Source organism: Colossoma macropomum, unplaced genomic scaffold, assembly GCF_904425465.1.
Source record: "Colossoma macropomum unplaced genomic scaffold, Colossoma_macropomum, whole genome shotgun sequence".
Lineage (NCBI taxonomy): Eukaryota > Metazoa > Chordata > Actinopteri > Characiformes > Serrasalmidae > Colossoma > Colossoma macropomum.
Window position 1 is genome coordinate 1,437,570 of NW_023494792.1, and position 23,492 is coordinate 1,461,061.

Here is a 23,492-nt window from a genome sequence, read left to right on the forward strand (position 1 = left end):
CACACACTGGAACAAGATTATCACTGTGGATCTGCGGGTGTTCTTTTTCTAATCCCACCCATATTTCGACAACCCCCCACCTCCTGTACTACTGTTGGCTAGAACTGCATGAGAGCAATCCGCTGATTGGCTGGTTGAGATGCAGTTCTAGTTACCAGAGAAACCAGAATAAGAAGATCTAACAGGAGGGTTTTATCCCAGTTCAGCACAGGGGGACCCTTTAAGACACACACCTGTTTCTCTTTGGCCCAGTCCCATTTCACAACTTGCCCCTACCACTTCACCCTTAGCCCTCCGTTCACGTCTAGGGTAAGGGTGTTCCAATCTTTGTTGAGATAGAGGATGAAGTGTTGGGGCTACGTGACCCTCCAAACTGAGGTTTTTCAGAGACTCCAAACAGAGTGATATGAGAAAAAAAGATGGAGAACAAGAGACCAAAGAAACACACATGTGAGAATTTTCTATGTTAAAAATTACAATAACCATCATATTATATTAACATCGTTTCAGTGTATTATGGTCCTTTCCTTCAAAACAAGTCTTAAAAATCACTAATAGCATGCTAATGTTTTGGTAGCTGGCTAGCTAACTTTCCCGTTCCACCTTAAATAGTCCAGCAGTTCTGACGCCTGAAGCACCAGAATGTCACTGCTGCACAATTTAAGGTGGAACGAGAAAATTCGAGCAAGAATCTGACGAATATCACTGAAGAATTAGGGGTGGTTGATAATAAATAATTGTCCCCTCTTTGAAAGTATTCCCTAAATGTAACTAAAGCCCATCAGTGAGGAGCTGAACTTTACCCTCCTCTGCTGTCACTGCAGACTGGCAGGGTCGCCTACAGAGCAGCGCTAGTAGCTGTTAATGAAGCAAAGTTTTTTTTTTTTGTTTGTTTTTTTTTTAATTTGAGGGTCCCATTTCGTAGGGCAAGATTTCAACCACTACCCCTTGTAACTCAGTTCCAAGGGGTTACGGTGACACTCGAAAACAAGGGGAAGGGGTAAAAAGAAGAAATGGGATTGGGCCTTTGAGTGTGTTAGTTACACCTAAAAACGTGGTTTAGGTGTAAAACTCTCCATCTTTACAGATTCAGACTCACTCTGATTCCTACCTAGCCTGTTTATTTACTGCATAAAACAATGTAACAAAGATAACTGGAGTACATTCAATAAATCATTTACTGCATCTACCACTGCATAATATTAATGGAAAATGAGTTATGATGCTTACATGATATTATTATGTATTTTAACTGCTCACATCATTCTATCTTTTTAATTTATATTGCCTCACTTTTAGAATGATGTAAGCAGTTAAAATATGATAATGTCATGTAAGCCTCATTACTCATTTTTCATGAATATCATGCAGTGGTAGATGCTGTAAATGATTTATTGAATGTATACCAGTTATAACTTTTGGCTGATAAATTTACACATCTGAATTTGTAATTTGTTTACTATTGTAGGAGTGATCATACAAAACATATTTATTTAGTAATAGGACTCAGATAAAGCTATATATCTTCACAGACAAACACATTTTATATTACCACAAAGGAGCTGATTGTGGACTTCAGGAAGTCTGAAAGCTTCATCCATTCCCCCATATATATCAATGGAATTGAAGTGGAGCATGTTGCCAAGTTTAGTCCACATCAGTGAGGACCTCTCCTGGACATTAAACACCCACTACTTTGTGAAGAGGGCCCTACAATGGCTGCATTTTCTGGGGAGGCTGAGGAGCACCCTGCCCATCTCCCAAAATACTTGTCAACTTCTCCCGATCAGAAAGTCTTGCAGTGTGTTGTCAAGGCAGCCCAGCATATCACTGGTACACAGAATCCAGCCATAAAAGACATCTATCATAAACACTGTCTGTGCAGAGGCTCAGCATCAGCAGAAACTCCACCCATCCCACTGCAGCCTGTTCTCCCTCCTGACCTTTGGTAGGCGCTATAGGAGTCCCCAGTACTTCCAGGCTCAGAAACAGTTTCTTCCCACCTAAACCTGGCTATATGTTGGACCTGGCTACCCCCCAACCTCCTGGGATTCCTGTATCTTAAGGACCCTCTTGAAGCTGCAGTCCTCTTTTCATTACATATAGGCCTGCGCATAGCGATAATGACAATAAATTAAAATAAGTTAACCATAGTAACTGCAGTTACACAGTCAGAAGTGTACATACATTTATACTGTATGTAAAGTTTACACTGTATGTTGTGTGCTGTTAACTTTCAGCCTGATTTTAGAGAAAAACGCAGCACCATCTTTGTGACTACACATTTTAAATGATTTCTACATGGCCTTTGACAGGAAGAAGCACTGTACTGCCATTTTTATTGACTTAACAAAAGCTTTCAACACTAGCCACGTTTACATGCAGCCTGATAATCCGTTAATAATCCGACTAATAGCTCAATCGGAATAGAATAAATCCATGTAAACACCTCAATCGGAATAGTCTAGTCCGATTGAGGCCATTCGGAATACAATTTCTATCCGATTGAACGAGGTGGGTAAACCTCTAAATAATCCGTTAAATAGAAGAATAATAGCCATGTAAACACCTGTATCTGATTACATCCCAATCGGAACGTGTAGGTATGTTCTGCGCATGTGCGTCGCATCATGGCGAAAGTTTATACCGTTCAGTATGGAGGAGCAGAAACTGGTCTGCAGAGGAGACGAAGTTTATGCTCTGATCTTTAAAAGACGGCGGTGGGACGGACGACCAGCTTATGAGTCTCAGAACACGACGTCTTCGTCTCGCCGCTTCCTTTATAAGTACATGTGAAGCACGTTTTCCTGAGTCTGACCTCATTTTAAAGCAATTAAAACACAAGCGTGCCAAAAACTCATCTCACGCTGACTGGACCTCACGTGATGTTCACTGTCATGGTAACATTTACTCTAAACATTGTTGAATAGTGTTCATATAAACACCTCAGTCTGAATCTGTAATCGGATTGTGTTCAATCGGATTGGCAAAAATCTTTGCATGTAAACACAGCCATTGTCGACCACAGTTGACTGTCAGGATACTTACAAATGTAATGCTTTAACAGTAATGCTGAACTTATCACTCTTTCTAGTTTTGGATTCCACTGAACTGTCTGTGACTTTCCCATGATTAGAAAAACACAACCCTTGCATTTCTTGGCCTGAACATGAACTCATAGCCACACTCCATTCCTCCTTCGTCTTTCGCTTCAACTATTCTGACCAATCTTCCCCATCCTGACTCATTTCTTCTGTCTTACTGGACACAGCTATAGATATTTTCCTTTCTTCACTCTCATCTGCAATTAACCTTCTGTGTCCTCTCTCCTTCAGGCCATCAAGATTCTCCCCACCTGCCTCCTGGCTGACAGGTGTCCTGTGCAGCAACCGGCAAGAACTAAGGAAGGCTGAGAGAAGGTGGAGGAAATCCCAGCTTGACTCGGATCTTTACTCCTATCAATCTCTCCTTTCTAAGTCCTCACTTAATTTGCTGCAGCAAAGTCATCTTTAGACAGAGGGAGACTGGAAGCATCAGCATCTGATCCACGCAAGCTCTTTAGCATTTTCTCTTCTCTCCTAAACCCTCCTCCTCCCCCTCCACCCTCATCTCTCACCCCTGAAGATTTTGTCACCTTCTTTGAGGAGAAGGTTGATGGAATCTGTCAGCTTTTTCCTTCCACTCCACTCCTTAAACTAGACCTCGTCCTCTCGTTCTCAATCCCCTAAACTGTTTTTCTTCTCTTCCCACAGATGATGTCCTTCAACTGATCAAATCCAGTAACCCAACCACCTGCCCACTGGATCCCATCCCATCTACATTGCTCCAGTCAATCTCCATGGATCTACTGCCCTTTATCACTTTTCTCATAAACAACTCCTTGTCATCAGGCCAGTTCCATCAACTTTCAAGACTGCTCCCATCCTAAAGAAGCCGATGCTTGATAGCTCTGATGTAAACAGCTACAGACCGGTATCACTCCTTTCTTTCCTTTAAAAAATTCTTGAATGTGCAGTCTGTAATCAACTGTCTCTCTTTCTCTCACACAACCAGCTCCAGGACCCCAACCAGTCTGGCTTCAAACCGGTGCACTCAACAGAAACTGCCCTGTAAATGTAAATGTTTTGTGAGGGACAGCAAGACATATTACAAAGTTACATTGTTTCTCATGTCATAAAGTTATATTGGGAAACAGTTATGATTTTCAGCTTAATTCAAGTACAACACGTATGTATGCAGTAAATGCACTGGAAATAGACATAACAACTTGTATTGTATGGTGTATCTGTTGTGTAGAAGGACTTCTATTGTTGCATCTTAATCTGTTTTATGCATTTGAAAGAATAGCAGGATCCGAAGTGAAGTTATGATCGGTTCATTTATCCTCGAGCAAGGATTTACCTGAATACTTTGGATTAACTTGTTGGATTGGGATTGGTAAAACCAAATGATTACAGAACAGCTAGAGACCATTTACTTGTAAAGCAGCATTGAGAATATGAGCAGTTTGTTGCCCTGTGACCATCCCAGTAATATTAAAACACAATTGAATATGTAGCATGTTGTATTAACAAATGTCATATTTCTCATTAAATTCATGCAGAAGTACTAATTTTAGCACATTGTGTATTGTCTGCTGTAATGTCTTACTATTGGCAGAACAACTATCTGTAATCTTGGGGGAAATTCTTGTGAAAATCTAGGATCAGCTTTACAATCAAAATCTTCTATAAATGAGCTGGACCTCATTAACAGGGACCTGTAGGATTCAGGAATGAAGCAGCTCTCTACTGGACTGAAGAGTTCATAGTGTAAACTGTAAATACTTTTTTAGTTTTTTTGTTGCACCATAAAATTGCACTGTTCATTTAGTAATCAATCTAATTGCTTGCAATGAATGCTAGCAATGATTTATATTAGTATTAGTTATTAATATTGGGGTGGTGGACAGACGGAGCTGCCATGGCCACTCCCTGACACACGTGCGAGCTTCTCCTCTCCTTTGATTTGATGCAGCTGTGGATAAAGAGGAGAGGAGCATAGACTCTTTAAAAACAGCCTCTCTTTCTGGCATGAGGGAGAGGAGGACGCTGACCTGCATGCCACACACCAGAAAAGAGAGCAAGGGGGAGAAAAGGGACTCCACATAGTAAGGCTGAACAAGCTATGTTTAAGTTTGGTTTTGTTTCACTTGGTTATATGTAAATAAAGCACTTTAGTTCACTCGCTGGTGCTTGTGTGCGTGTCTCTGAGTTTGCGTCGGGTTTCCTGGTCAGTGTGTGTCGGTCACTGATTGTTGATTTGGTTCATCAGAGTAACAAAGAGCAGCAATCAAAACTGACCTTTTCATCTTTGTAGTTCTTGTCTCTGTTAATATTAAGCATGATTCATAATGTCCTTTAAAAGACAAGATTAATAAGTTACATTTATATAACAAAATCTAGTGCATAGGACAGCATATAAGTTATCACAAGAAGAGGTCATGAGTTCTCTGAGGCAGAGAGCAGAAAGGTTATGCAAGGCTTTGAAAGCAAGTAGTAAAATTTTAAACTTTATAATGGGACAGGACCAGTAGCCAGTGCAGCTGAGAGAGAATAGGAGTGATGTGAGCTGAACGGTTAGTATGGGTGGGAACTCTAGCTGCAGAGTTCTGAATGTACTGCAGCTTTTGTACAGACTTTACAGGGAAGTCATCAAAGAAAGAGTTACAGTAATCAATAGGGGATATAATGAAGGCAGGAAAAGTTTGTGCATTAGGGACGAGCAGGACGAGCAATAATGTAGTCTTAGTGAGGGACTTAATATGTAGACGAAAATGAAGAAGTGATGGGTTGAGTAAAACACCAAGATTTCTGATGACAGGTGCAGGCTTAACAAGCAGATCACCAACACTAACAGAAAAAATTGGATGGTTTTGATAGTAAAGATTTAGGCCAACCAGTAAAACTTCAGTTTTATCAGTGATTAGCATGAGAAAGTTATGTTGCATCCAAAGCTTTATCATCATCTTCATCATCGTTAACCGCTCAGTCCAGCTAGGGTCGTGGTAGCAGTTGGGAGAGCAGAGAATCCCAGACGACGCTGTCCCGCGCAACTTCCTCCAGCTTATTCCCGGGGACCCCAAGCCGCTCCCAGGCCAACCTGGAGATATAATCCCTCCAGTGCATCCTAGGACGACCCCGGGGTCTTGTAGGCCGTGCCTGGCACACCCCCATTGGGAGGCATCCAGGGGCATCCGGATCAGATGCCCGAACCACCTCAGCTGGCTCCTCTCAATGCGGAGGAGTAGTGGCTCTACTCCGAGCTCCTCCCGGATGGCCGAGCTCCTCACCCTATCAAATAGAGTGTAGCCTGCCACCCTGCGAAGAAAGCTCATTTCCGCCGCTCGTATTCGCGATCTCATTCTTTCGGTCATTACCCTCAGCTCATGACCATAGATGAGGGTCGGGATGTAGACTGACCGGTAAACAGAGAGCTTCACCTTACGGCTCAGCTCCCTCTTCACCACTACAGTCCGGTACAGCGACCGCATTACTCCTGCCACCTGTCCCAGCCTGCGGTTGATCTCACGATCCCTCTTCCCATCACTCGTGAACAAGACCCTGAGATACTTAAACTCCTCCACCTGGGGCAGGTCCTTTCCCCCTACCTGGAGTGGGCATACCATTCTTTTCCGGGCTAAGACCATGGACTCAGACTTGGAGGTGCGGTACCAACCGCTTCACACTCAGCTGCAAACTGCTCCAGTGCACGCTGGAGGCATCCATGTGATCCAGCCAAAAGAACAACATCATCTGCAAATAGCAGAGACGCCACCCTCCGGCCTCCACACATAATGCCCTCCTGACCACGGCTACGCCTTGACACCCTGTCCATGAATATCACGAACAGGAGTGGAGACAGGGCACAACCCTGGTGTAGTCCAACGCTAACACTGAAAGAGTCAGACCTAATGCCAAGTATACGAACACAGCTCTCACTCCGGGAGTACAGAGATTGAATGGCCCGGAGTAGCAGTCCCAGCACCCCATACTCCCGGAGGACCTCCCACAAGATATCCCGGGGAACACGGTCGTAAGCCTTCTCCAAATCCACAAAACACATGTAGACTGGGTTGGCAAATTCCCATGCCCCCTCAACAATCGGTGAGAGGGTGAAAAGCTGGTCCATTGTTCCACGGCTGGGATGGAATCCGCACTGTTCCTCCTCAATCTGAGGTTCAGCTATCGGTCGAAGTCTCCTTTCTAGCACCTTGGCATAGACTTTCCCAGGGAGGCTGAGCAGTGTGATACCCCGATAGTTGGCACACACCCTCCGGTCCCCTTTCTTAAAAATAGGGACCACCACCCCGGTCTGTCAGTCCAAGGGTACTGTTCCAGAGGTCCATGCAATATTAATAAAATATATAATCTCCCACTGCCTATACGGCACTGCACCGCTCCCCCATGCTGGACCTTGTGGGTGGTGGGCCCACACGGCCTCTCCACGTTGCCTCTGCAGGCTGAGCCCGGCTGGGTTACGTGGGCTGCCAAAGCTTTAATCATAAATAAAGTTGGTTAGTGTATCGGGAGGGGAGTCTAAAGAGAAGTTATATTCAGATATAACTAAATATTATCAGCACAGCCTTGAAAGTTAAGGCCGTAGCTACGAATAGTCTGGCCAAGAAGTAGGATGTAGATTAGGAAATGAAGTAGTTCAAGAACTGAGCCCTAAGAAACACCACAGGAGAGGTGGAGGACTTATGTGGACCTTGTGTACAATTGTTGTCTGTTTGTAAGATGTGATGTGAATCACTGTAAGGCTGTATCAATGATACCAATAGCAAAAAACACAAGAATATCATGATTAACATTATCAAATGCTGCACTGAAGTCAAGGAGGATATTTAGAGAACTCCAGCAGACTGGAGATCATTAACCACACGCAAAACGACTGTGTCAGTGTTGTGTGTATGGAAACCAGGTTGAAATGGCTCATAGATCCATTATCACTGAGAAAGGTCTGGAGTTGTGAAGCAACCACTCGTTCCCGTTACTTTAGCTAGAAAGTGAAGGTGTGAGACGGGTCTGTGATTGGTATAAGAAGTTTTCTTAAATATAGGAGTCAGAGGTGTAAATAACAAATTACTTTTACTCTAATAATCGTAATTGAGTACAGTTTTCCCTGTAAGGTACTTTTTGGAGTAGAATTAAATCATAGTACTTTTACTTAAATTAATTTTCAATGAGATACTTTTACTTTGCTACCTTAATTTACATAACGTTACAGAATAAAAATAAATTATGAGCCTTTCAGCTCAGAAACCAATACGAACGAAGCGCAGTTAAATTTTAAAGATTCACCAATGAAAAAACAGCAGCTCTAGCATGAAAAACACTACAGAGATGTCCAGTTTAGTGGAGAAGGACAGAGGAGAACTGAACCAGCACACAGGAGGAACAGGCATCCAAACGGTCATCTGGATTTATTTTCACATGAACTAAAAAAAACGGCGTTATTATCAGCGGCCAAACACGAAACCCGCTGAGATCCGCTCTCACAGCTCGACTCCAGCCTGAGGCAGCTTAGTCAAGCTAGCTGATCGAGCTAAACAGGTACCATGTGCACGGTTTCCTTTTTTCTTTTGAAATGCTTCTGTTTATCAAACTTGAAATATGTTGCGTATATTTTATTACAGTGTCTGTCAACTGCTTTAGTGAACAGGTGTCACCCACAGCCTGCGGTTTACTATTTATACAGCCTAGTTTAGCTGCTGTTTTGAAGATAAACAGTCGTGAACAGCTGTGAGACAAGAAATCTAGTCTAATACGATTTTTCATAAACTCTGAGCAGTGATTCTGTCGTGGTGTCGTTGACTGGCCTGATCTAATCCCTCCTCCCCGCCCTCTTCTCTCTCTCTCTCCCTCTGTCTCTCTCTCTTTCTTCCTCTCTTTCTCTCTCTCTTTCTCTCTGTAGTTAGTTTTGTGCCCAGAGTAGGAAAATTAGAAGAGGTGGGTGACTGAGAAGGAAATTATATACTTGATTAGTTTTGTTTCAAAGGAATGTAGAAAGGCCTGACATTGCTCGGCTGAATGGAGGCACGCTGACACAGGAGGATAAATAACATTTATTTCTATACAGAAATCCTCATATATATATATATATATATAAATATATGTATATATATATATATATATATATATATATATATATATATGTACACAATCTATAATCTTTATTATAAATTATAATCTTTTTTATAAATTTCATCCTGAAAAATCTGGGCCTTAATAACAAAGATTCAGGATTGAAGCTGCTCTCTGGAGCTGCTGGACTAAAAGAGTTCACACTGTTAACTTGGAACACTCCGCTAAATTTTATATACATGAATTCTTTAATATTTTAAGATTCTTATATTTAATACGTTTCACGAATAAACACTGAACATACACTGAGATATGGACTGAAAAATATTGTTTTTGTTCATCTGAAGCACCAGTCCCTAAATGTTTGCATTGTTTTGGTCTTTTTTGTATATGGTAGCGATGGCAGTTACGAAGCTTTTCAAAGCATCAACACAGCTGAAACAGTTGTGTTGGAAAATGGTTCAGTGTTTTGAAGCATTTGACACCGGACTCCATGCTGCCACCTAGTCCTACAATGACTGTTTTCTACTGATTGTCATATTTCCACTGAAGCTTAACACCTGTTAATTTGAACATTAAATAAATATACCAGCGACATGATTTTCCATCTTATATTAGCTATGGACAAAGAAAATAATATTAAAAATATCTTATAGTTATTTAGCACATTACATTGGCTTCTCACTATGCATACATCACAACTTCCCAAGAAATTAAGAGTTACATAATAATATTTGTGGTAATGAAAATAATTATAATACTGTCAAGAAGGTGTTATTTGAGTATGACAGTATTTATATACCATACATCTCATACATCTCACTTTATTTTGTCTGCAGGAATGAAAGTGATCCCATACTCAAGACGTGGGTCTCTTACTTGAGGCTTCCATGACAGATCTGTGTAATTAATGAACGAATCTCTGTTTTGATTTCTGTCTGTGTCATTCAGTCTTTCTCTCTCGTGGAAACCCTCAGGTTTGGAGTTTTTCCACACCTTTGAACTTTCTCTGGGTAAGTGGTCGTGAAGGGGTTCAGATAAAAAAGGCCAATTATAGATAGTGTCTATTTATGGATCAGTGTACAAGAAAATTGACTACAACTGCTTTTTGTTTTGTTTAGTTATGTCTGATGAATATGTATGAATGCAAAACAAAGCAGTATGATGATAATATACTTTAGTAAGCCCATGGTGGACCCCTTAAAATGTATGCATAAGCTACATAGATTACTACTACAGGAGGGTTTAGAAACCCACCTCTTGCTGAAGTGAAAGGAGAAACTTCATAACATGTGGAACAACCACTGAGATGAACCAAGACTCAATCAGAAATACTGCTAAATAAAAAAGGAACCACTAAGAGACTCAACCCATCTTTCTCAGATCAATACCAGATAGCAAATAATGTAAAAAAAAAAGTAGAATTACATTACATTGCATTCAATAATTAATGAACATTTTCCTCCTGGGTTAAAGGCTAAAAGATGACTGAAAACAACAGGATACATGTGTGTGGTCAATCCTGCAGGAAACAGAGTGCAGTCAAATAAGATTAAATTCATTCTACAGAAAAACTGCTGCTACTGTAATTAAATTACTAAACCATGACCTAAGACTGTTAAACTGGTTTGTGTTTATTTGTACTGAAGTCAGTCAGGGTAATTAAAGGTGAATATGATAGGTAATAAGTAGAATGTAAGATAACTGGAAGACCAGGAGGATTCTAAAGGACTCCACCCACCCAAGCCACTGTCTGTTCTCACAGCTGCCGAGTGGGAGGAGGTACAGAAGCATGAAGTCCAGAACCAGCCGGTTCTGAGACAGTTTCTTCCCCCCGGGCCATCAGGTGTATCGGTCTATAGGCCTGTCACTGCACCTCTGAGTCATCTTCTCCATGGATAATCTACACCTCATCCACAACTCAACAGACTCACTCTGATCCTCTGCACCTTCAATCTAGCAAATCTGCACTTACATATATAGACTGACATCTTGTAAGTAAGTAAGTAGGTAAAGTTTATTTATATAGCGCTTTTTACAACAGGTGTTGTCACAAAGCAGCTTTACAAGGAAATGAGCATTACAAAAAGAAATCCGGGTCCAAGCCCCCATGAGCGTCGCCAGTGGCGACAGTAGCAAGGAAAAACTCCCTAAGAGAAACAGGAAGAAACCAAGGAAACAGGAAGAACCAAGACTCAGAAGAGGAACCCATCCTCCTCTGGTCGACACTGGATAGTAAACATTGTTAGTATAAAGTATTATAGTACAAAAACAGGGAAAGAGGTGGAGCAAACAATTAATTTGAATAGTTTAGTTCATGCAGCAGCAGCAGCAGCAGCATCAGTGGGGTCAGGTTGTGAGGGTGAGGTTTGCACGGCGAGCAGTGGCACCCGATCAAGGCAGCAGAGGCAGCAGCATCAGACGCACAGGATGGGCAGCTGTTCAACTCGGCAAAGGAAAGAAAGGAAAACACACAGAGTCAGGGGCTTTGTATGAGAAAGCTCTCCCCCCTAATGTAGCTTTATTAATTCTAGGTACTAATAGTGAGCAGCACCTTGTGATCTAAGTAGGCGTGATGGTTCATAGTGAGAGAGAAGTTCACTCAGGTACTGAGGGGCGAGTCCGTTTAGTGCTTTATAGGTCAGTAAGAGAATTTTATAATCAATGTGAAATTTAACTGGTAACCAGTGTAAGGTTGATAAAACTGGGCTGATATGGTCGAACTTTCTGGTTCTAGTGAGACTCTGGCTGCAGCGTTCTGGACCAACTGAAGCTTGTTAAGGCTTTTGCTGGGACATCCAGCCAGCAGGGCATTACAGTAATCTAGCCTTGAAGTAATAAATGCATGAACTAACTTTTCTGCATCCTGTAGAGAGAATGCATTTCTCAATTTAGCAATAATGCGGAGATGCAGGAAGGCTGTTCTAGTAATATTAGTTATATGTGCGTCGAAGGACAGATCAGGGTCTATAATGACACCAAAGCTTTTTACAGATGAGCTTGATGCAACTGAGAAATTGTTAAGTTTAAGTGTAAAATTAGACAGTTTGTTTCTAGCTGCTTTTGGACCAAGAAGCAAAACCTCTGTTTTATCTGAGTTTAGAAGGAGAAAGTTACTCGACATCCAGTCCTTTATGTCTTTTATACAGTCCTCAATCTTGATAAGTTTAATTTTATCATCTGGGTCGCTTGCTAAATATAACTGAGTGTCATCAGCATAGCAGTGGAAATTTATGCCATGTTTACTGATAATGGTGCCTAGTGGTAGCATATATAATGTGAATAATTCAGGTCCTAAAACAGAGCCTTGTGGAACACCATACTTTACTTTTGTGAGAACAGATGATTCACCATTTATATTAACAAACTGATAGCGATCAGTGAGGTAGGACCTGAACCAGGAAAGAGCTGTTCCTGTTACCCCTACAAGGTTTTCTAGTCTGTCTAGTAAGATGGTGTGGTCTATTGTGTCAAATGCCGCACTAAGATCGAGGAGGACTAATAAGGACACATGATCTTGGTCAGAAAATAATAATAGATCATTTACAATTTTTACTAGTGCTGTTTCTGTACTATGATGTGGCCTAAAGCCAGATTTAAATTTTTCGTGTATTTGATTCCTATGCAAATAGGAGCTTAATTGTTTTGCTACAATTACTGCTAGTTTAAGAGATTTTGGGATGTACCCAAGGCTAAGAGAAGAGTTTATTATTGACAGAATAGGCTTGGTTATTTCTGGTAAAATTTCCTTGAGTAAACCTGTAGGAATCGGATCTAGCATACAAGTAGATGATTTTGCGGAAGAAACAATTTTAACTAGTTCATTTTCTTGGAGCAAGGTAAATGATTCCAGCCTCTCTGCAGGGATTATAATATTTTCAAGGTTGAGGCTGGCATTATAAGGCAGCAGGTTTGTAGAGTTTAACTGTGTTTCTGAATTTTCTGCCTAATTTTTTCAATTTTATCACTAAAGAAGTTCATAAAATCATTGCTGCTATAGGCTGGTGGCATCTGCGGTTCACTAACTGTTTTGTTCTCTGTTACATCTGTTAACTGTTTTGTTATCTTGTACATCTTTCTATCCATATATTTTATAATCTGGAAGATTTCTATGTCAGTATTCTGTTCCTGAGTACCTGCATCTCATTTATTATCTACCTCAGACTAACTGCACATATGGAAATGTGTACAACAGAACATTTCATAGTTTTATTTCATAACTTATTACAGTACAACTGTACATTGGAATAGTGCAATACTAGTGTGTACTGTGTATGTGTATACTCAGAGTCAGTGTATATATTTCTTTTTTCTTCTTTGATATTTATATTTTTTTGTATTTAAATTCTATAAGGTGGCTATGCACCTAAGATGTTCACTCACTTTCCACCTGTGTTAATGTGATGTGACAATAAATGTGATTTGATTTGATTTGAACTGCAAGTTAAGCATCTACTAAGCATTTACAGTGGCCTTTTCAAATAAAGTCTTTCCATGTTTTTGATATTCAACCATCAATGCGTAGTGCACAGATTGTTTTTAATTTGTCTAATGTAGTGGGAGGGGTGCTAACCATACTCCGGTTCAAGTGGTCAGCTTATGCAAAAATGCAGGGGGTGTGATTGGGGAGAGCAGCAGGGCACAGCAGAGCTTCTATTGTTCTTGGCCAAGGAGAAAATCCTGAAAGAGCAGGAGTGAGTTTCTGCTGAGGAGAACTGGATTATCGTGAGGACTGTACACAGCAGACAAACAGCAAAGAAGAACAGACAAAAACTGAGATAAAAGGTACAGTTTATCCTCCACACAACGATTTTATTGAAAGCCTCACAAGTCTAACTTTGCTCCAGCTGTTTGGGCTGAAGCTGAGTGGAAAATGAGATCGTGGTGAAGCTGCTGTTTCGGTATACGTTTACTATTTCTGCTGTAGTCCTTGTCAGTTAGACTCTTCACTTTTTAATTTTTTTGGTAAATGATCGAGGCTAATCGTGAGAGCATCCTCCATCCTCCTCTTCCTTAACTGCCTGGAATCTACACCACATATTTATATTAATTATTTTATGGTATTCTATGATGTGTTATGTAATCACTAGGGTAGTCTATAGTGTGCTGTATAATCTGTATGGTAGTCTATAGTGTGCGGTATAATCTGTATGGTAGTCCATAGTGTGCTATATAATCTGTATGGTAGTCCACAGTGTGCTATATAAGATGTATGGTAGTCTATAGTGTGCTGTATAATCTGTATGGTAGTCCATAGTGTGCTGTATAATCTGTATGGTAGTCTATAGTGTGCTGTATAATCCGTATGGTAGTCTATAGTGTGCTGTATAATCTGTATGGTAGTCTATAGTGTGCTGTATAATCTGTATGGTAGTCTATAGTGTGCTGTATAAATCCGTATGGTAGTCTATAGTGTGCTGTATAATCTGTATGGTAGTCCACAGTGTGCGGTATAATCTGTATGGTAGTCTATAGTGTGCTGTATAATCTGTATGGTAGTCTATAGTGTGCTGTATAATCCGTATGGTAGTCTATAGTGTGCTGTATAATCTGTATGGTAGTCCATAGTGTGCTGTATAAATCTGTATGGTAGTCTATAGTGTGCTGTATAATCTGTATGGTAGTCTATAGTGTGCTGTATAATCTGTATGGTAGTCCACAGTGTGCTGTATAAATCTGTATGGTAGTCCACAGTGTGCTATATAATCTGTATGGTAGTCTATAGTGTGCTGTATAAATCTGTATGGTAGTCCACAGTGTGCTATATAATCTGTATGGTAGTCCACAGTGTGCTGTATAATCTGTATGGTAGTCCACAGTGTGCTATATAATCTGTATGGTAGTCTATAGTGTGCTGTATAATCTGTATGGTAGTCCACAGTGTGCTGTATAAATCTGTATGGTAGTCCACAGTGTGCTGTATAATCTGTATGGTAGTCTATAGTGTGCTGTATAATCTGTATGGTAGTCCACAGTGTGCTGTATAATCTGTATGGTAGTCTATAGTGTGCTGTATAATCTGTATGGTAGTCCACAGTGTGCTGTATAAATCCGTATGGTAGTCTATAGTGTGCTGTATAATCTGTATGGTAGTCCACAGTGTGCTGTATAATCTGTATGGTAGTCTATAGTGTGCTGTATAATCTGTATGGTAGTCCACAGTGTGCTGTATAATCTGTATGGTAGTCTATAGTGTGCTATATAATCTGTATGGTAGTCCACAGTGTGCTGTATAATCTGTATGGTAGTCTATAGTGTGCTATATAATCTGTATGGTAGTCCACAGTGTGCTATATAATCTGTATGGTAGTCTATAGTGTGCTGTATAATCTGTATGGTAGTCCACAGTGTGCTGTATAATCTGTATGGTAGTCTATAGTGTGCTATATAATCTGTATGGTAGTCCACAGTGTGCTGTATAAATCTGTATGGTAGTCCACAGTGTGCTATATAATCTGTATGGTAGTCCACAGTGTGCTGTATAATCTGTATGGTAGTCCACAGTGTGCTGTATAATCTGTATGGTAGTCCATAGTGTGCTGTATAATCTGTTTGGTAGTGTATATTATGCAGTATAATCTGTATGGTATTACGTAGTGTGCTTCATGATCAAATTAGTCCTTATATATATAGCTAATATGCAAAATAATTCGATTATATTAAAATAGCAAGTTCACAAAAATAGTATAAAGTCAAATAAGACCCAAACAAAAATAAATTCAGATTAAGTTCTTAGAAAGTGTTTAAGGGGATGCTATTTTTGGAATTTTTGTGATAATAAATCTGTCTAAATAAGTGTTTGTTTGTTGTTTTGGTTATCGTTTATATTGTTCAGGTTTTGTGTAAACATGTACAAGTTCCAGATTGTGGGAAAGAAAAACATCACACATTATATGAATATTCAAAAAAGGCCACTGAGAGATTAACTGCAGTGTAAATGTGAGTGACATGGCCTACTACTCAGACTGAGCTCCCAGCAGGACTTGCCTTTTGGTTTAATCCGTTTCTTGCCTGCAGATGGATTTAGGAGTGGATTTTGTCTGGCCATCTGTGATGGAATAAGCTTGCCAAAACAATGCTTTGATCAGCTGGATAAAGACCTTACAGTCTGTTCACAAACAGTGTGTGAAAATGTTTTTTTTTTCTATAGATAATACAATTCAAGTCTCATAGTTTTGCTTACAGACTGTTACTGTATGTTGGTATGAAATTCAGAATATCTGAAGCTAATGTGTTTTTACTTGAGTCGGTGTGGAAAACATGTCTCACTGCATTAATCTCTCAAAACAAACTGCTTACACTTTTTTTTTTTTTGGCAGAACACATTTCTACATCACTGATCACATATTTCATGATAATCTCATGAAATCTTTTCCAAAGATGAAGGCAGAAAATGCATACGTTTGGAAATAAGTTTGAAGGGATGTAGATGATCTCCCTTTATCAAAGGAGTTTTTTTTTATATAGAATACTTAAAAACATGTTTCTAACAATTAGGAATAATAGTTCTGCTTTTGTGTTTCTGTGAGGCCTGTGGCTTTTTTCCTGAGAAGGATGCTGTGACTTAGATTAGGACTTGTTTATGTCCATCTCCAATCTAGCCTACCAGACATTGTACTGTTAAATTGTTTGAGAATACACTTTTTCCAAGTCCTGCTCACGCTTGAATTAGCTAGGTTAACTGTTCTAGCTCAAATGTTCTTCTTTGTGTCATGTATAAGCATCAGTGTAAACAACTCTATTCTATCAAATAGATCTTGTTCAATAATAAATGAATGATTTAGACAAGACTAGAGTCACTCGTTTCTGACTCTAAAAGCTTAATGCATATTTCTGTTAGCTTTCATAGCTCCAGGCTGAACTGATACTGAAACATAAACACAAAACACCATCATGGTAAGAATAAAAACATGTAACACGCAACCTTCATATTTAGCATGATGGGTCTTGTATATAACCATATACAGAGGGAATTATATTCATTAATTAAAAAAAGGGAAAAAAAATTTAAAAACCACTAAGAATGGTGAGAGGCTTCTAGGGCACAAAACACTTTAGTCTGTAGGACTTTATCCAAATAAACTGATCTTAAATAGATTTACCTCAGAAACTAAGGGTTAGATTAGAAAGTGATCAGTAATTATGTATGATCTAGTTTACATATAATTTGCACAAAGGTGTAGTGTATTGTTTTAGATGGGTAAGAGATTTTTCTTATTAAATTATGTTGTCTATTTTACCATGGGGGGTATTGCATCACAGACATTCTTAATGAGTGTTTTTCATACATTTCTACACATTAATCTTAGTTATGCTGTGATAAATTACCTCATCATAAATTGATTACAGAGCTCTGACTTCAATGGGACAAATATTAGAGTTATTCCTGTATCCGTGACTGAATAAGACAAAAATAAAGGCAAAATGCCATTTACCATAAATATCAGAATGGAATGCAAATAGGCTGAGATTTGAGTGTCTCATAGTGTATAATGTCTGAAATGGCTACACTAGCCAGCCTGTGAGTTTCAAACCTGCAACAGACACATAAATACAAAACAGCTGCTACAGGTAGAGCACTGCTATTGCTGCGTGATGAAGAGAATCTGAAAGAAGAGAGAAAGGAGTGTAGGGAAAGGGAAGGAGAGGAATAGTAGAGAAACAGTCTCTGGTCTGTGTTGTGTATGTGTGACCCTGTTGTCGTTCTACCAACTAAAGCTCTGATTTACACCTCCCCCCATATTCACCATTTCTAAATCCAAGAGCAGTGTTTTCTGTCCTGATTATGGAAGGTCTATCAGCACCTGGTCCTCACGAACAGGTCACTCCACTTCAGAGTATGGAGGATGCATTTAGAAACATCAGAGACAAGAACTGCCAGGAATGGAGAATACATTCCAGAAGATTCTAAAATGTGTTCTTAAGTGCTCATATAGATGTTCTCCAAACACACATTTAGCAAATTTTCCCATATTGAGAGCAAAAGAATCCTCTGGCTACAAAACCATGAGCATTCTCACAGCAGGGCAGTCGTGGGCTGGAGGTTAGGGAACAGTCCTGCCAGTTTGATCCCCTGAGACGACAGGACATGACTGAGGTGCCCTTGAGCAAGGCACCTAACCCCCAACTGCTTCCTGGGCACTGTGGATAGGGCTGCCCACAAAAAACACTATTTTTTTTTGCATTTTGTGATCCAACTACAAGCTGTGTCCACCCTGTCATGGACAAATATGTGTCATCAAATATTATAAACTACAGAGTCATTTTCAGAGATATTGTGTCCCTTCATCAACCATAATTCTTAAGACTCTTCAAAATCTTTTTGAATTTTAGATTTTGTTATAAAATAAGTTTATCATTTTTTTTTACCTCAAGCAATTAGTAACAGAAATATCTTTGAAAATAATTACAATAAAATGGCGTGATCTACTGTTAAGTACACTAAATCAGTTGGAATGGTTTGTTTACTTGTGAAGAATTACTGATTTATTTTAGTAAATCTTAAATAGGTTTTAATAGATCATGAAAATGATGGGACAAGGATGTGACAGGATGGATGAAATTGTTTCATATTTACAAAATAGGCTGTAGGTTCATTAATGCTGCGTCTGTAATAAATAGCTGAGCTTATATTTGACAGCAGAGAGTGACTTTGGATGTGAGTGGCTAATTGTGTCTGTGTTCTGGTCATGCTGACTAACTGCCTTTTGTTCCAGTGTGTTTCAAAACCTTGTAAAAACAGTTTGGCTCTTTAATCAATAGTTTTATAGCTGTGTTAGTAGAAACTACTAATTTATTTATAAAACACCAAGACGTAAACAAAGAAAAAGCATGTATATGTTGACCGCTATCATGCATACGTCCACAAAGACAATTTTAGCAAAGTTAGCATTTGATAAACACTTGGTAGACCTACAGGTGCAAACGTTGAAATATTCAAGATGACCTTTGTTTTAAAGATATATTTTGTAGTGATGTCACCCTCAAACCTGTAGCTTTGAGGCATGTATCACAAAAACGGCAGCTGTCTCGATGCTTGATTTATTCTACAGTGATCATGTGACCACTGACGTCTTGAATCCAAACCCCAACTTAACCAGGGGAACCAGCCTGATGTCTGGAGAAGTGAAGTGTATTCGTTTGCACGCAGGTACCAGACACCTAGCCAGCCCGTAAGACAATGGCCTGACACAGTTTTATGGCTGGACTGATGCCAAGATTAGACCCAGCTTATACAGGACAAATGACAGCCCCTGCACGCACAATACTGCATATAATAATGTATAACAGCACTAAACACATTACACAACAATGAATTCCTTCAGTCTGAAGCTTTGTTTCAGCACACAACTACAAGACTGATACAGGGAGTGATTCAACAGTAGCAGAGAGAGAGGGAGAGAGATAGAGAGAGAGAGAGAGAGAGAGAGAGAGAGAGAGAGAAAACGAACTGACACGAAACAAATAGTGAGAAGAATGGAACCAGCGTACCAAAGAGTGTGTTCTGTAGTTTGTGAACTTTTTGAACCATCAAATAAATTAGAGTATTTTATAAGAAAACTATTACAAAAATAAAGAAAAAAGAATAGTCCTAAAATAGATAATGGGCTGTGACAAATATAAGTAGGTTATTAAAAGCTCGGCTCAGGAATTTGTCAAAACATTTTAGAACTTTATAATTGTAGATAGATTAACAGAATAATTACATAACAATAAATGCCAACCAGCAACAGAATGAATGTAATAATAATTACAACAGAGTCATTTTTCCAATGTGCCTCATCAAGATGTGCTCTGGGTGTGTTCTGAATTTATTCTGAATACATTACTGTTTAGAATGCATTCCGTTATTCGGCCGCCACTAAGCATTCTGCTCAACCCTCAAACATCACGGTTTCAATGCGATGGACACAGTTTTAAAATCTGTATATAAAAAAATCCTTGTCCACCAGATACACAAAGCACTTGTCATGAAGCGTGTCATGAAGGTTCGAGTAATGAACCTTTTTACAAAACAGTAAAGAGGGAAGCTTCAGTGCTTCACAAAGCTTCAGTTTGCCATCACTAATATTTTGATGTTCTAAAATTATTTTTATTAACTTGATATTTCACCAGGACAGGGTGCACATCATAAGATTGTCTCCATACTGAGCCGAGTCAATGTGAGAAATATTGAACGGAAATGAATGTATACACTGACTGAACAAGAAAGTGTCTTCAATCCATGGAAGATAAAGCCGTATGAAGATTGTGATGTCACAGATGTCAAAGGTCACCTTCTTAAAGAGGCATTTATTCCAAAATGACATGATGGTCAGTGATTCTTGGACATGCTTAAAATAGTTGATTAATTTCAGGAGAATGTCAAAATGAAAAATAAAAACGTCTAAATTATTAACAAACTCATTTCATTATTTAGCCCCTTAACAGAGTGACTGAACTTAACTATGCAGCACCGCAGACGTAAAAAATCCCCATATCCACAACAAAGAAAATGGTGTAAAATGTATTTTAAAGGGACGATAATCCTATATATTCATACATGGATATCAATATTTGTATGAAACAAATGACTTTGCTAGGGACACCAAAGGCAATTGAGAATGCAGGGGTCTGAGTGAGTTTGCTGCCATTTTTGGACTACAGAAAAAAGCAGACTTGCAAACTAGACACAATGAAAACAAACCATGTAGATTTAATGAAAAAAAACAGTTGCTTTATTGTTTCTGTTTTAGTGTTTATTAAAAAAAAACAAGAAAACAAATTGTGAAACATAATATACACCACACGTTCAGGAATATATATATAAAAAAAAACCTCAGAACAGACAAACGAAGGCTAATTTAAAATGTGTGTAAAAATAAATAGACAAATACATAAATCTCCATTTGGACACACAAAAAAGTGATCTACAGCACATACAGTGAGCTGCTTAGCCAATCAGTGTTCTAAAGTCCTGTACCATCTTCTAGGATGTGTTCCTCTGTCCTGCTAGTTCCTGATTGTGATGTTCCTAAATGCCTCCTCCATGAAGCAGAGTGGACTGTGCACACAGACCTTCAGAAATCAAAAATGAACTCCTTAATGTGGATTTTGAAATGGTGAATATGGTGGGAGGTGTAAACCAGAGCTTTAGTTGGTCCTAGAATGAAGCTTGAACGACAACAGGGTCACATATACATCATACAGACCAGTTCCTCTACGATTCCTCTCTTTCCCTTTGCCTACATTCTTCTTTCTCTCCTCTTTCAGTTTCTCTTCACCATACAGCAATAGCAGCGCCGTATCTATAGCTGCTGTTTTTATTTATGCGGGTTTGAAGCTCATTGGCTGAATACTGGCTTGTGTAGGCAGTTCACACAAAACTTCACTGTGTTGCTTTACTGTATGAAGTATGCACGCAGACATTCATCATATATTATTAGACGCATTGACCTTCTTTATTCCTCATTCTGTCACTGATAGAAGAGTGTAGAAAAAAAGGTTTGTCCCATTGAAGTCTGAGCCCTGTAACTAATTTCCAAAGTATTCATTTTCCACCTTCTTTAAAAAAGAATTCATGAGAGATTAATATACCATTTGTGATTAGAGATGGACGACAGTGTTCAGTTTGTTTTATCTTTATTAACCTGCAGAAAGTTGGTGTCCCATCTAGTTAATGATGAGCTCAAGGATCTTACAGGGACCATAGTTGTTTGGGGAGAAGGCCACATAGACGAGTATCATCTGCATAGCTGAGGTAAGATATCCCACAGTCTTGTAGTATTTGACAAGGAGGAAACACAAATTATAAAGCATCAGATAAATGTAAATCTATTAATTCACTGCCTATATCAGCTTCTTTATTTCAATTTTGACAGGTCTTGTATAGACAGCTGTTGGAAATCGAGGCACATTACAAATGTAGTGCCATGTCTTTTTACGTTTTTATGTTTCACCATCATAACAATACAAAAAAGGTGAAAATCAGTTGAGTAATATGGAAGTCATGGCTAATATGACCATTAAAGTCATCTCCCAACACACGTCTGTGCACAAGCAGATCCTGACTGCTCCTACATGACGGATGTGCATACATATCACTACAACTGAGAATAGACAAACTGGCATCTGTGGATGTATATCTGCGAGTTTGACCATCTAGTGCTTCTTCTGTAACCATGTTCAGATTAACGTTTTGCACACAGAGTCCTCTGGTGAACATGGAAAATCAATGCACCACTCTTAAATACTGAGACAATAAGTATAAAATCTTGTTTGTCTTGATTGTGGAGACCACATGTCCCATCTGTCAGTGTTCATCTGACCACCCATGTGGAATAATCCTGTGCTCTGAAGACCAGGGGGAGTTGGGGCAGGGGTTCAGTTCTGCGGGGGGCTTCTCTGTGTGAGCTGTAGCTGAGCCTCTCTGTGAGAGATGATCTGAGGATTATTTATCAGTGGGAGTTCAGCCTTTGATCCTCCTCTAAAACGCCACCGTCTGCTGCATTATTACCATCTTTCCTCAGACTGAATAGTTTTATCCTAAGTCTCTGAATCACTTGGAGGATCTCAGTTTACTCATACAACAAAATAATTAATGATTGTACCAATCATGGATAATGTGTAAATTAATAAAGGGTCAAATAATAAGTGCTGTGTGAAATAATAATGGGTAAAGGATAATATGTTTTTCCTTTATCACTACAACACAGAAGTATCCTTTTGCAAATGTGTTATGTTCTCATTGTCATTTTTCATATATGTAGCGCCCCAGCTAGGTACCCAGTAGATAGGTGGTTACTTAAATGATCAAATAAAGCTGGGGGCCCTGGGTTACTCAGTAACTTCTAGATTTGGTTAAGGATAGGTGACTGGTAAATGTATCTGACCGCACTTTAAATTAACACTATACACTCAATGCGAACCCTATCACCATTATAGTACCAACAAACAACATCTGAGTATGCACAAGATAGAAAACATCCAACACTGTAGATTTTACTTTAAAATATTTGTATTGGCAAGGCCTGAACAAATAAAACAAAACAACAAAAAATGGGCCCACACACACTCTCTCACGCACAGCTCGCTCTAAGTAGAGTCTCTACTAGTTAAATGAACTAGTTCTCTACCCCTCTCGTTGCAGGCCTGATACGTGGCTCGGGTGCGTAGTGGCCGAGAAAAAAAATAATGCAACTGGCCTCTTCACTCCGAAGAGCAATACACAAAACAGAAGTTACCTCTGCGGGCTCTGTCTCTCTACCGCATCTCTCTCTCTCTCTCTTGCTCCCTCTTTCTGCAGCGGTGGAACGGAGCATCCGTAGTTTAGCAGCCAGACACACAGGGCAGTGATCTCCAACGTAGCCAGTGGAAACTGGGGCTTTG

General features: G+C 39.5%; 1 protein-coding gene across 1 annotated transcript in view; it reads left to right on the forward strand.

Annotated features, from left to right (window-relative positions):
- Window positions 1-13,756: 13,756 nt before the first annotated feature.
- Window positions 13,757-23,492, forward strand: part of LOC118812820 (semaphorin-6C-like) — a 47,050-nt gene continuing 37,314 nt past the window's right edge. The window contains exon 1 of the mRNA XM_036577954.1: window positions 13,757-13,910. The gene's annotated coding sequence lies outside the window, so the exon portion shown is untranslated. The remainder of the gene's footprint in view (window positions 13,911-23,492) is intronic.